We start from the raw sequence: 13,840 nt of genomic DNA on the forward strand, positions 1-13,840 counted from the left end.
GATCTCATGGCCAGTCAGGGAGATCTCATGGCATGTTAGGGAGATCTCCATGCCAGTCAAAGAGATCTCATGGCAAGTCAGGGAGATCTCCATGCCAGTCAAAGAGATCTCGTGGCCAGTCAAGGAGATCTCAATGCCAGTCAAGGAGATCTCGTGGCCAGTCAGGGAGATCTCATGGCCGCTCAGAGAGATCTCATGGCCACTCTCAGATATCTCATGTCCTATCAGAGAGGTCTCATGGTCAATCAAAGAGATCTCATGGCTTATCAGGGAGATCTCATGGCCTATCAGGAATACATCAAAGACATTCATCAGTAGGAAGATTCAAAACATCAATGAAAATTGAGTCTATATCTGACAGGTAAAAACATAATGAATACTTAGTCATTAGTACAATATGTTGAGTGATATGGAAATGTAAAGGCATGTTTTATGTATCTATATTTTAATGGCTAAATATATATTTGTTGTAACAGACATTCTATTGGGACAGAGATATTAACAGAAAATGAGGTAACATATACATGGCATCAATAAACTTTCAACTTGCCAAAGTCCTTTAATATCAGTGAGCCCTAGTTAAGCTGTTCGATCTAGATCAGCTTTCCCTGGCAGAATGCCCTGTACTCAGCTTTTCCTACTGAGCCTTCCCCACAATAAAATATATTGACTCAGTGCCCCATTCCCTTTGAACCTTCCAACCTGCTAGCTAGCTAATCTCACAACAAACTATCCTAGACTGATAACATATAATCTCTTATAATGAATTTCTGAATCTCTCATTTATCTCCTTCCTAAAGAGTCTTCAGAGTCCTCAGAAAACAAACAATAGGTGTATCTTTGGGCAGCTGAACTTTTCTGCTTTCCTCAAATAAGACAATTGGAGAGGATCTATTCTATGTATAGATGTAATCTTAATCATCTGAATGTATTTCAAATATATTGTACATACTCACTGTTACCTTATAAAACTACTAGACTAGGTCTGTGTACCCTAGCAAAAGAACCAGAGAAACTTAATAGTACTGCAGATGGTTTGAGTTTTAAAAACCACAAGACATTTTTGTTATGATTGGTTAGGTAATTGAATAAAAGTTTATTTTTAGTTTGAATTTCTCAGTGATTACATTCAGTTTGCATTGTCTATAAATGTGTAGTCAAACATTTTAGCTCATATTAACAACTGAACAAAATTGCTGATTTCAACCAAAAAAAAGTATTTCCAAAATGTATGTGTGGGTTATTATGTATATAAACAATGTCTGATGTAGGCACAATTTTAATGCTAAAGGCCCCACTCTGCTTATATTAGCAGTATACAAATAATTTGCTATAAAAAATGAAAATATGTTTAATACTGATGACAAACAATATCTCTGCATTTATCAGGGATTTTTCACTTACTTCATTATATCCATCAATGTTTGTCAATGGTATAACACTCCCATTAAGGCACTGAAATTCCATTTATATTATTTTCCATATTTCTATCATTACAAGTACATTTTAAAATATAATTGTTGTGGGTCAAGTTTGTTCTCCTTGGTTCTTATCCCTGTGGAAACAAAGACTTGAAAGGCAGAGACACAATAGTGAAGCAGAACAAACGTTTCAATTGACACACTCCAAAGGAGGAGTGGACCAGAGTCAAGGATGACAAAGGCCCCAATCCCTTAGAAGGGAGGCTTTATTACATTCTGGCTAGGAGGCACCTCTTTGATTGACAAGGTGGGGTTATTTGATTGACAGGTCCATCTATGTAGCCATCCCTCTCAATGCGCATGTCCTTTCCTCAGATGAGGTGTGGTTTGGGAGATTCTTAGTTTGTTCAATTGCCTCTCCGTTGTGATCTGGTTGGGACCAGTTTGTCCTGGTCCTGATAGGCAAGGAAGTTTTCTCCCTGTAAAGCCTTTGTTGTCTTCACATGAGACCCCCTAACTAGGCAGGATTTGGGCAGTTTTTTTCCCTTGAATCTTATCTTCTCTTTCCCCGGCTGCTCATGTCTATCCTTCTACCTAACATAGTGAACAATTCTGTTCAGTTTTTTTTCTCCTTTATCTTCCATGATTATAATTTTTTGGTATTTTCAGTGCAAATAAGTAGTACTTGCTTCATTAGAGTTAAAGTTATCAAAAGTAGAACGCTACTAAAGAACATACAAAGTACAGAAAATTAATATATTTTTATAATGATCCTTTGGAGATTAATTCTTCTACTCTGAATTTCCATTCTAATACTGTATATAATTTGACCAGTTAGGTTTGTAATATCCTTCAGACCTGGAGTTGGCTTCTGTACCAAGTATAAAATGAAGAGTCCAGTAAAATCATGCCCCCATACAAAATTTTCTCTTCAGACCACCTTCACCAGAAGATAAGACAATACAAAAGTGCTATGTCTTACATTTCTGCCTTAAATAAACAAATCACCAAATGTAGAAGCCCAAAGTGGTCTGAATAAATGACAGGTAGCTGGGCAAATATCTGGAATAAAATATGATAGCATATTCAGAATATTGTTTATTTATGGGGATTTACAATAACTTTTTTCAATTTTGAAAAACCAGTTTGATTCTCAAAAACTCTAAGCAGGATTTACTATAAATGAGGTATGAATTTGGATTTTTAATAGCCTCAAAATACATGACAACAATTTCAGCTTTTGATGCTTTTTCCTGATATAGTAATTACAGCCACAGTAAGATACCTTTCTTGGCTGGAGTGATATGTGAATAGAGATGCATAGCATACCAAAATCTTCCTTTTGGATGGCCACCATGCAACTTACAGGAAATGAATGGCAGAATCTGCATATCTTTACATTTGCTGGGCCATCCACCTGATAAAAGCCTTTCTAAACATACTGTAGCTTCGGAGGAAATGAGGTACCTAATTTTGGAATGCATGCCATTTAAACTCCAGTTAATAGAGAGACAACTGTCTCATTACCACTCTAGCATTCCTTCTTGAAATATATTCAAACCTGATTTTAATTGACAAATCATATTGTTGGGTCTAAAATCCCTAATATACTATATATTACTCTGAAAACAGAGGTCTTTTCAGACTGATTATTTGATTTGCCAATTTTTATTCCCAAATCTTCACTTTTCCCTAGCCCCATTTGTCACCCAGTTAGTATTTTTCTTATTTCTTGGAAGAAGATGCCAGTGAAAATCTGGTCTGTGTTTTTCTAAGGAATTGGCCCCTAATGGAGTATAAGTGGCATGAATGAGTGGAAGCAACATAATAATATGAAGACATGGTTTCATGTCCCAACTCTATCACCAAGTGTATTGGGCAAATTACTTAATATTTTTGAGTCCCAGTTCCTCACTATATGAAAGGAGAAATTTGGACTACATGACTGAAGATCTAAACTGAAAACATGAGTTCATGAGTGATAAAAAATTAAGGACTGTGATAAAAAACACATAACAAAATTTACCATCTTAACCATTCTTAAGTGTGCACTTAAGAAGGCTTAAGTATATTCAGAAGGTTGTGAAACAGATCTCCAGAACTTTTTCATCTTGCAAAACTGAAACTCTATACTCACTAAATAAAGGCTCTACATTTTCTTTTCACCCTGACCCCTGGTAACCACAATTCTACTTTCTGTTTCTATGAATTTGGCTACTTTAGACAGCTCCTGTAAATGTAATTAAAAATTATTTGTCTTTTTGTGACTGGCTTATTTCACCTAGCGTAATGTCCTCAAGGTTCATCCATAATGTAGCATCTGATAGAATCTCCTTCCTTTTTAAGGCTAAATTATATCCTATTGTGTGTATATACCACATTTCATTTACCCTTTTATCCACTGATGGACATTTAGGTTGTTTCCAACTCTTCATATAAGCTCTCTTCTCTCTTCTCTCTTCTCCCCTCATGTATTCCCCTATATGGAGTGAGAATACATTCCCCTATATGTATTCTCAAAATACATATATTGGTTAAGTTGAATAAGTCCCTTAGGCTCTCATCATTTTTCTTCATTCATTTTCTTTTTGCTCCTCCAACTTGGTCAAATAACCTGTCTTCAAGTTTGCTGATTCTTTATTCTGCCAAATCCAGTCTTCTGTTGAACCCCTCTAATGAATTTTTTGTATTTTTTGTATTTTTCAGCTCTAGAATTTTTTGTGTGTAGTTTTTACCTCTTTGTTGATATTCTCATTTTGTTCATGCATCATTTTCCTGATTTCACTTAGTTGTGTATCTGTGTTCTCTTTTAGCTCATTGAGCATCTTTATGACCATTATTTTAAATTCTGTCAGGCAGCTAGCTCATAGATCTGCATTTCTTTAAGGCTGGTTTCTGTAGTTTTATTTTGGTCCTTTGATAAGACTAAGTTTCTGTTTCTTCATATGCCTTATAATTTTACTGCTGGGATTTGGCCATTTGAAAAAACACACACCTCTCCCAGTCTTTGCATACTGGTTTCATGCAGGAGAACACCACCAATCTGTCCATCTGGAAGTTCTAGGACCTCTCAAACTGTTAGGCAGAAAAATAGATATGAGAGGGGTAGAAAGAGAATAAGGCCAATAAAGGCTACTAAAAAAGATGTAATGTCTCTCATCAAAGATAAGCATCTTGAGACCACTTAACAAGTCTATACCCCCTAGCCCTTTGTCACATTCCTGAAAAATTGATAAAAGGGGGAACCCCCAGTCTTTCAGCTTGCCTCTTCTCTGAGGTAGCCCACACTCCCCTTTCTCCAAGTGTGCACCTTTTTGCCTTAAATAAAGCTTTTTCTAAACTTTTCAGGGCATGCCACTTCTCTGAAGTCACCCGCACTTTTTCCCAATCTTTCAGGGCATGCCTCTCTCTGAGGTTGTCCGTGCTTTCTCTCTAAATGCATAACTTTAAATACAACTTTTACTCTGCTTCACTACTGTGTCTCTGCCCTTCAATTCTTTGTTGCAGCAGGGACAAGAACCGAGGAAAATAAACAACGCCCCCCCCCCCAACAAAACCTCTTATAATCTCTTACTCCCCTTGGCATCTGCCTGCAGAACTGTAGCTCTGATGTGCTGCTTGCCTCCGTTTTCAATTGCTTCTAAACTCTGGCACTGCTTCCCTCAATACTGAGACTGGATAGACAGAAACCAACCCCTCAGTAGAAACCAGAGAAACCAGAACATTGAATACATGATCCACTCCTTAGTTTCCATCCCAAGGGAGGAACCCCAGTATGGGGATGTCCTCCCAGTTGCTCTGAGCTATGTTGCATAGGGGGAGGGACAAATGGGTGCACTAAATGCCATGAATAGTTCTACCCCATTCACTGAGATCCCTTCTTGGCTTTTATAATGACCTGGGTGCTGTAGCTTCTCAGCTGGTCTTTAGAGTTCTCATAGAGGTTTTCTAGTCTATATATTACTTTAATTAAGTATCTCGGTCAGGGAAGGAGGGTCTGTAGTTTTCTAATCTGCTCTTGTCTTAGTCTGCCTGGGCTGCCATAACAAAATATCACAGACTGGGTAGCTCAAACAACAGGAATTTATTTCTCAAGTTCTGAAGTCTGAAAGTCTGAGATCAGGGTGCCAGAATGGTTGGGTTCTGGTGAGAGCCTTCTTCCTGTTTTGCAAATGGCCACTTTCTCTCTGTGTTCTCACAGAGAGGGAGTGAACTCTGATCATGTCCTATTCTTATAAGGACACTAATCCCTTCATGGGGCCCCAACCTCATGATCTCATCTAAGTCTAATTACCTCTGAAAGACCCCATCTTCAGACACCATCAGATTGGGGGGTTAGGACTTCAATATATAAATTTGGGGGTGGGGGAGAAACAAAAATACTCAGTCCAGTAACAGTGATCCTGCTGACATTACTACTGAAAAAAAAATTAAACAAAAATATTCTACCATATGTTTGGTTAATTTCTGATCTTTGTTGTGCATGTAGTAAGTAACAAGCCATACCTAAGCTGAAAATGAAAACACTATTATGGATTTTAATTGCATCTAGTGTTCAGTCTTAAATCAGATGTTTAAATATGTAAAATGAAGTAAAGATACACATTCTAAATATTTTTGTTCAAAATAAAAGACTGCTTTTTAAAGTTTCACCATTTATGATTCATATCAGGTCTTCTGAAATGAAGAAAAGATTACTTTCAGAAAGAGATGCAGCAAGAAAATGATGATGTGAACATGAATTGGAGCGTAAGTATCAACACTTTCAACTTCATAGCACACAGTCTGTATGGTTTTATATATCATTTTCATTTGAATAGGTGCTTTCTATTTGCAGTCTGTGTTTCTTCTAGTGGTTAGTTTTGGCACCTACTCCTACTGATGATTAATATATTTTAAAACCTACATTTACCAACATCAGTGTAGGAAGAAGCCACGTATGTCAGACATGTCTACACAAGTCAAGTGTTTCCAGCCTTATAGGACAATTGCTGCAGAAGGTTCCCACTTCTCTTCCATTACCCCCATCTTATCTTATGTTATTTAGCTTCCAAGTTAGGCATTAGACAAAACTGAGAAGGAATGATACAAATAAAATTTATTAGTAGCATGTATTACTTTAAGCAATCTTTAACAACCATTGAATCCTCAGGACATTATTCTGTTATTTATTTACCAAGGATCTATGAGTAGCAATTACAAAAAATGAAACGAATAGTATATTGATTAATCCATTAAGTCTATTTTGCTGGAAAATTCCATCTTTCATACAGAATAGGTGTGTTTGATATCAGCATTTAGATGAAATGTTTTATTTAGTAGATGGAGTTCCTACATGAAACACCTAATACTTATTCCTACACATGACACTCTGATTTTTTTTCCATTGTCTCTTTACCTACAGAAAAGACAGGCTAGCTTAACTGGCACTGTGATAGAGTGTAAAGAAGTCTAGTCTGGGTCTCAGACATTTGGCTTTCCTTCCGGGCTAATCCACTTACCAGTTTGGGAAGTCAGAGAAGGCATCCCATGGGAGATAGTGTTTGAGTTGAGTCCTGGAGGCTGAGTAGGAGTAAGCAAAGCAGAAAAAGTGCAAAAGGCATTCCAATTAGAGGAAACATGTATAAAGGTATAGAAGTGAAAGAAAGTATGACATATTCGGTAGACTGCAATTAGTTTGGCCAATCTGCAGTTGTTTTTAAACTTCATACTTCAGAGATTTCGGTTGTGAAGAGGTGCCCCAGGGGCCAATGAAGACAGTTTTGCTTTTCATTAATTTGCATATTAGAAAACCATCTAAGACTTTGTTAGAACTAGGTATTCTCCCAGTTTAGAAAATAATTTGAAAATCACTGAGCTCAAGTGTAAAGTGTGTGGACCGAACTGTTGAGAGGTGAGTCAGGAGAGGGAGAGTCAAGAGCCAGATCATTGCAGGGCCTGTGTGCCATGCTAGAGTATGGACTATATTTCAAGGGTAGTGCAGAACTATTGAAAGACTTTTAGGGAAGAAAATGGCACTGACTAATTTATTTTTAGAAATAATCACATTAGCTCAAATCCCTTTCTTCCAGTAGTTTCCAATTCTAATGCCTCCCATATTTTCCCCATTTCCATGGTTCCTGTTTTCATTCTCTTACTTTGGCTTCAGTATCACTTAGTTAATTAAACGTCTGGATAATCTGCAGTGATTGCCATTGGTTTTCCATACACTATACCTCCATTCTAGTGGCATCCTTATCTTTCTTTAGTTCTTGGTAAGGCCCCTTTAGCTAGTGTTGCCAGTAGAGTATGGGGTAAAGGTACATGAGGCCTTATTTAAGTCATAGAGTCATTGCCATGAGACACATATCCATCTTGAGTTCAGTAGTATGTTTACTTATAAACACTAAAATGTGCTCCCAGCCTAAACATGAACTTTCCAATAGGAGAATACTTTATCTTAACATCAACTTTTAAGAATACCTCCATGTGTTTTGGTGCTTTTATAGTCTACTGGTTCTGTGGACTTCATGGCTGCTATTATTTGTAAGGCTCACCATACTAAATCCATCTCCAAATTATAACTGTGGTTAGGACTTTATAGAAAAACAGCTGGACCACCAGACACCAGCTACATGTAATTGGATGTGCTGAAGCGGTTCGACTATGGAGTGATCTGAGCCAATTAACATTTGAGTGAAATGTTTTGATTATGTTTTGGTTTGTTTCATTAATCACGTGTAGGTATAATCTGTGTTGTTACTTACAGAGTAATTGAAGGAATAAAGAATTTAGGTTAATTATTGAAAAGAATCCTTTCTCCATAAATGTCTAATTGGGGTAAAAGTGAGCTTTCTAAAATTATTAGGATAATACAGTTCTCCATGTCACTTAGCTATTTTGAATATAGTCAGTGTTACAGGCCTGTTATATAAGATTATAAGGATACCCTTTGTGGGTTTCATTTACAGTTACTTTCTTTCCCCCTGAGCCAGACAAGTAGTGTATGGATCCAGGCCACATCTAATCTTGAGAGTTTTCTTTTGCATCACTATGAGCTATAAGGCCTTGGGGAAGTTGGCTGACTTCTCTGAATCCCCGCTTCCTTATCTGTTATGTGAGGACGTTTGGACTGCTTGATCTCTAGTGATCTACTAGTTTTGACATTCTTTGGCATCTGTGAATTGGGGAGAAAAATCTGAAGTTCAATGTTTGAATGAGGATCAAGCAAAGAGAGTATTGTCTCTGAAAATGTTCTTTAATTAAAATATAGAAAGCAAGCATCTTGTTCCAAGTAAGGAAGGTTTGTGAACGATTTGTTTCAACCTTTCCCCTTCAAATGTCACCAGGAAATGATCACAACTTCTATAAAAATGATCGAAGGTGAGAAAGATAATTGCAGACAGAAATCTGTACAACCAAACTTAATTATTTGTAGGGAAAAAAATGAAGCAAAATGAATAAATGTAACTTCCAGCAGGGGGCCTCCAGAATCTGATTCTTAGCAATTCATAACAATTTCTGTAAACAGTCCTAATGTAAAACCAGAAAATTCATCAGTAAAACTGCCTGGTTTGATTTTATGTTTATATTTGAGATTTCCATGCATCATTTTCCTATGGTGAGTATACATGTCTTGATGATGTATCCTTTCTACATAAAGTATGTAGGAATCATCATCCTGAAGAATTCAATGCCATGAAGATGTTTCCTCATTTTCAGTCATAAAATCAAAACCCTTTTGCTCTTTAATACTAACGTATACTAGGCATCCTAAGTAAATTTCAGTGTTCCAAATGATCTGAGCGTCACTCATGGAGGACTTTGTCCAGTGATGATTATCAGGAGCATTTGTGTATCCTTTGAGAACTGTAGCTGGAGAGGAAAGAATGCTGTTACACTCCCTTTCACATGGGCCTAATCAAAGGCATCTGTGGAAGGATTGAAAGAGCTGTGGATGTAGAAGCAGACTAATAATAATAGCTATCATTTACTGAGTGTCTATTATGTGTTAGGCACTGTGCTAAGCACTTCTACATTTGTGATTTTCTTTAATCCCCAGCAATCCTGTGAGGTAGGTATAAACATTTCCATATTATGGATGAATAAAATAATCTTGAGTTGTATTAATTTTCTTGAAGTCATACAACTAATAGGATAATTCACATTTTGAATAATATATTCAAATTTGGTTTGTGTGGCTACAAAGCCTATGGGCTTTCTACTCTACTATAGGGCCTCTCCACAAGTATAAGACAAGGTTAAATTCTTTCAAAGCCCAATGCATTAGATTTCTATCATTGCTTAAACAAATTACCACTAATAGCAGCTTAACAGCACCCATTTCCTATCTCATAGTTCTGTAGTTAAGATGTCCAGGTGTGCATGGCTGGCTTTCTACTTAGGGTCATTATGGAGCTGACATCAAGGTGCTGGTTCTGGGATGCACTCTTATCTGAAGTTCAGGGGAAGACTAAACACTAATCCTATTGGCTCCATCCTTATGACCTAATCACTTCCCAAAGGCCTTAGTGCTTTTATAAAAAAGACCTCACAGAGCTCCCTTGCCCCTTCCATCATTGAAGACACAGCTAGAAGTTGGCAGTCTACAATCTGGAAGAGGGTATTTGTGCTGGCACAATGATCTTGGACTTCCCAGATCTCAGAACTGTAAGAAATACGTTTCTGTTGTTGATAAGCCACCCAGTTTATGGTATTTTGTTATGGTAGCCTAATGGACTAAGACATTACAAGTGGTTAACCTTTTCCCTTTATTTAGCCATCCATTTTTGAAAAATCTTCTGTACTGTTTATTTTCATGAAGATCTATTATAAGACAAAGCAAGAACCAGACAGACCAGTAGCCGTGTAGGAGACCCTATATCGAGGACACCCCCACACCATGACAGAATGAAAATTTTGGATAGCCAGGATGCTTTTGCTTTTTTTTAAAATTCCTGTGTATCTCTGTGCTCCAGCTACTTTTTTTGTAACTTTATTGAGATATAATTTTCATACTATAAAGTTCACCCATTTAAAGTATACAGTTCAATGGCTTTTAGTGTATTAAAGAGTTGTGGCACCATCACCATAATCTAATTTTAGAACATTTTCATTATCCCTCAGAGAAACTCCTTGCACCCATTAATAATCACTCCCCATTCATGCCCTTCCTTCCCTCCTCCCTAGTCCAAGACAACTACTATGCCATTTTATCTATATATGGAGGCTCAGGTTACTTTTGTTCCAAAATGCTTATAAGCCTGACCATACTTAAATAACAGTAAAACTGCTTTGGCATTTAAGCAGTAGAAAAACTCCTCTTCTCTGACATTTTTGAAGTGACAATATAAAAAAGGCTTAGCATAATCTATGCATGTGATCCTCTTGCATGCTATACAAATGCTCCCAGATTCAGTACCTGGAATCTTAGTACTAATAGGAATCTTGAATATTCTTGAATATACCTTCCTCATTTAATACCTGGTGGAAATGAGACCTAGAGAGGTTAAGTTGAATGGCCCAATGTTACCTGTCCAATTAGTGACTGTCAGATATATTTTTATTAAATATTATACCTAATTAACAGATAAAGAGACATGGGGTTAAAGCTTTACTCTTAACAGCTAAATATACTACAACTAAGAGTTCTGTGCATCAGCCTAGAAGAATATGCCTAAAATTCAATTTTCAAGTGATTGGTAATCAGGTAAATGTAACAGAATTGCATGATAAGCTTGTTCATGAGATGTTAAAGAATTCATGTTTATTTTTGGTATATTCAAGAGTATCTTATGTATAGGGGAAAATGTGGTTAATCAGAGGCTATCTGGAGCCCTTAATACATAGGAAATTTCTTCCCTGTATTTCACCTTCGTGAAAGACACAAAAGTCAAGAAAATAAGCCTATCTTAGTTATTTATTTTTCAAATGAACTTCAAGTTAAACATGGGTTTAGCTCAATTTACTATATGTTTACATCTGTTGTAGTAGCCTTCAGGCTCAGCACAGTTCTCACTTGCCAAGGAGACAGCTCTGTGTACCAGACTATCTACTAAAGCAAAAACAAACAAACAAAAACTAATGCATTTTTAAAGATTTTCACATTGGGGGTTGAAACCAAAAGAATTATCTGAAGGCTGGTTTAACCTTCAGTTAGCAGCAGGTTAAACTAACCAGAGCACCCTATTCCATTCATATTCTGATTAATTGTATTCTGCATGAAAGTATATGACCCAGAAGTAAATACAGGCACTATAGTAATGGATATAGACCACCTGTACCTGAGAGCAGTATCAATCTGGTTTCTGATTTAGGTCTTGAAGTTGTGCTGTAAAGGGCGTTTCTTGAAATAGAGCAAGTACTTAGGTTCAGTGGCAGTCTGTATAAGGATGAACTGGCATTTAAGTCTTGGGAGATATTTGAGGTATTCCAGCTGGTTGTAGACTAATAACACTAATTGGAAGTCACTTGGCCTTAGGCGTGTCTTGACAAGGCAGATTACCAAATTCCTGGGCAAAGTTGAGGCATTGAATTTCCGCTGCATAGAAATAAGAGCCTGACCCTCATCCCACTGCCGAAGCTTACCCACTAACTATAACCCTAGTATGCTTTCTTCCCTACCTCCTCTTCAATTAAAGCCTTTGATGCCACTATTCAGCCTCTGAGAACCAAAAGATGGTATTAGTGGTGTACTATACATCAGGCCAACTACTTCGTGCTTGTAGTGTTAGAGAGAAGAGTTCTATGCAGTTTTTTAAAACTCACAGTCTTCTTGCTGTCATTCAGTCTCCTTTAACCATCCTGTCTGCTTTGAGTAACCAAGTTTCATAATTATTTTGTAAGATTGTTAATCTTCCAATGTCATAACTTTTTACTCCTTCACAGACTAAGCGATCACTCAGTGAGAGATCCTCTAAACTGAAAAAGAAGGAAAGTCCTGGATTAGTTGTCAATTCTGAAGACCAAAAGGTTCTTTGTTTTTAAAGATTTGCTGTTAACAGAGATATTGTAGTGAACTTTACTCAAGAGCATATATATCTTTTCCATATCTAACTCTTTACTACTTTTGCTAATGCATTTTTCTTTAGGCAAGCTTGGGTGTGAGTAATCTGTCAAAACTAAGTGTTTACATAAAAGAAAAAAATGTTTAGCTTTCTTTGAATAAAAGAACAGAAAGGAGAGCAAGAAGAAAGGTAATATAAAATGAGAGATTTTAGGAAAACAGCTATGTTTTCAAAATTACATTTCTTTTCAACATGAGAGAATTTGTTTCTTTGGTTTAATATATTCTTTGAGCTCTAGAACCCACATATGAATCTGGAGTAGACTATTTTGACAGAACAAGATAATTAAAAGTACTATATATGACTAAATATTCTGTGCTTCAAAAGTCAGTAAGATTGAATTCTACTCTTTGTTAAAATGCTAAATTTGTGTCCAAGCTTTTACATTTTTTCTAGAAATTTGTGCTTTTACTTTTGACATGAACTTGTAAGAATTTTGAACTGTTCTACTGTCACTTTCTGTAAACACAGTAAGCTAATAAAGTTTAAATATACGTGTGATTTTTTTTTTACTATTAATTGATGCTTGGGGTCCAAAGTAATAATGATCCTGATACAGACAGATTATCAAGTATATGTGGTCCTTGACTGTGTCCAGCTAAGGCTATTATTGTAGTACACTGAAAATATTGGTTTATAATTATTTGGTACTCCCATGTAAGGCTGGGGCTCTTAGCCTATTTAATAAATTCTGTCCTCACATTTCATAGTTGTTTGCAAGGAAATGAAATAGAGTATAGAAATATAGGAAAAGTTAGATTCTAGTCTGGCTCATTTATACCGTTGCTTTCTGACCAAATTAATAGATGGTACGGATAACATTGTGTTGAGAAGCAAACCGATCATCAGTTTGATTTAAGGTCTGCATACTTTACTGTAGCTTTGCTGCAAGTCCTCTTCTTGAATACAGAGAATGACAGTGTGCATGAAGCTTCGTAATGGAATTTGTATCAACTGATTTGGAGAAAGAATGTTTCTTTTGATCATAAAAACAATACATATTCATTGAAGAAATTTTAGAAATACCAAATACAAAAAGTCACACACAGAACAGCTGCAATATCTACTTTCATATTAATTTTCTTGACACTGAGATTTCTTCTGCAGCAAACCTTTCCACAGCATCTATCTAGTTCCTCATTGCCAGACATAAAGGTTTCTAGTTTGAATTTTTGTAAATTAAACTTGTGAAGAGCATCCATGTACCTATATCTTTGTAGTACATCTCCAATTCACTCCATATGACCATTTTCTAGAAGTAGAATTGTTAGATAAAATAGTACTTATTGAGAATGTTACATGTATTGATTATTTGCTGTACAGACTATGTACAGAATATGAAAAGGTTTGATTTGTCATCAGCAGAGAATATGG

The 13,840-nt window shown here is 36.4% G+C and overlaps 1 long non-coding RNA gene across 1 annotated transcript; it reads left to right on the plus strand.

Annotated features, from left to right (window-relative positions):
- The first annotated feature begins 9 nt into the window (after positions 1 to 9).
- Positions 10 to 12,838, plus strand: LOC140847531 (uncharacterized). The gene is made up of 3 exons (XR_012127580.1): positions 10 to 361; positions 6,094 to 6,170; positions 12,288 to 12,838. It is a non-coding gene; the product is annotated as an uncharacterized lncRNA (long non-coding RNA).
- Positions 12,839 to 13,840: the final 1,002 nt, after the last annotated feature.

The sequence above is a fragment of the Manis javanica genome, chromosome X, assembly GCF_040802235.1.
Source record: "Manis javanica isolate MJ-LG chromosome X, MJ_LKY, whole genome shotgun sequence".
Taxonomy (NCBI): domain Eukaryota; kingdom Metazoa; phylum Chordata; class Mammalia; order Pholidota; family Manidae; genus Manis; species Manis javanica.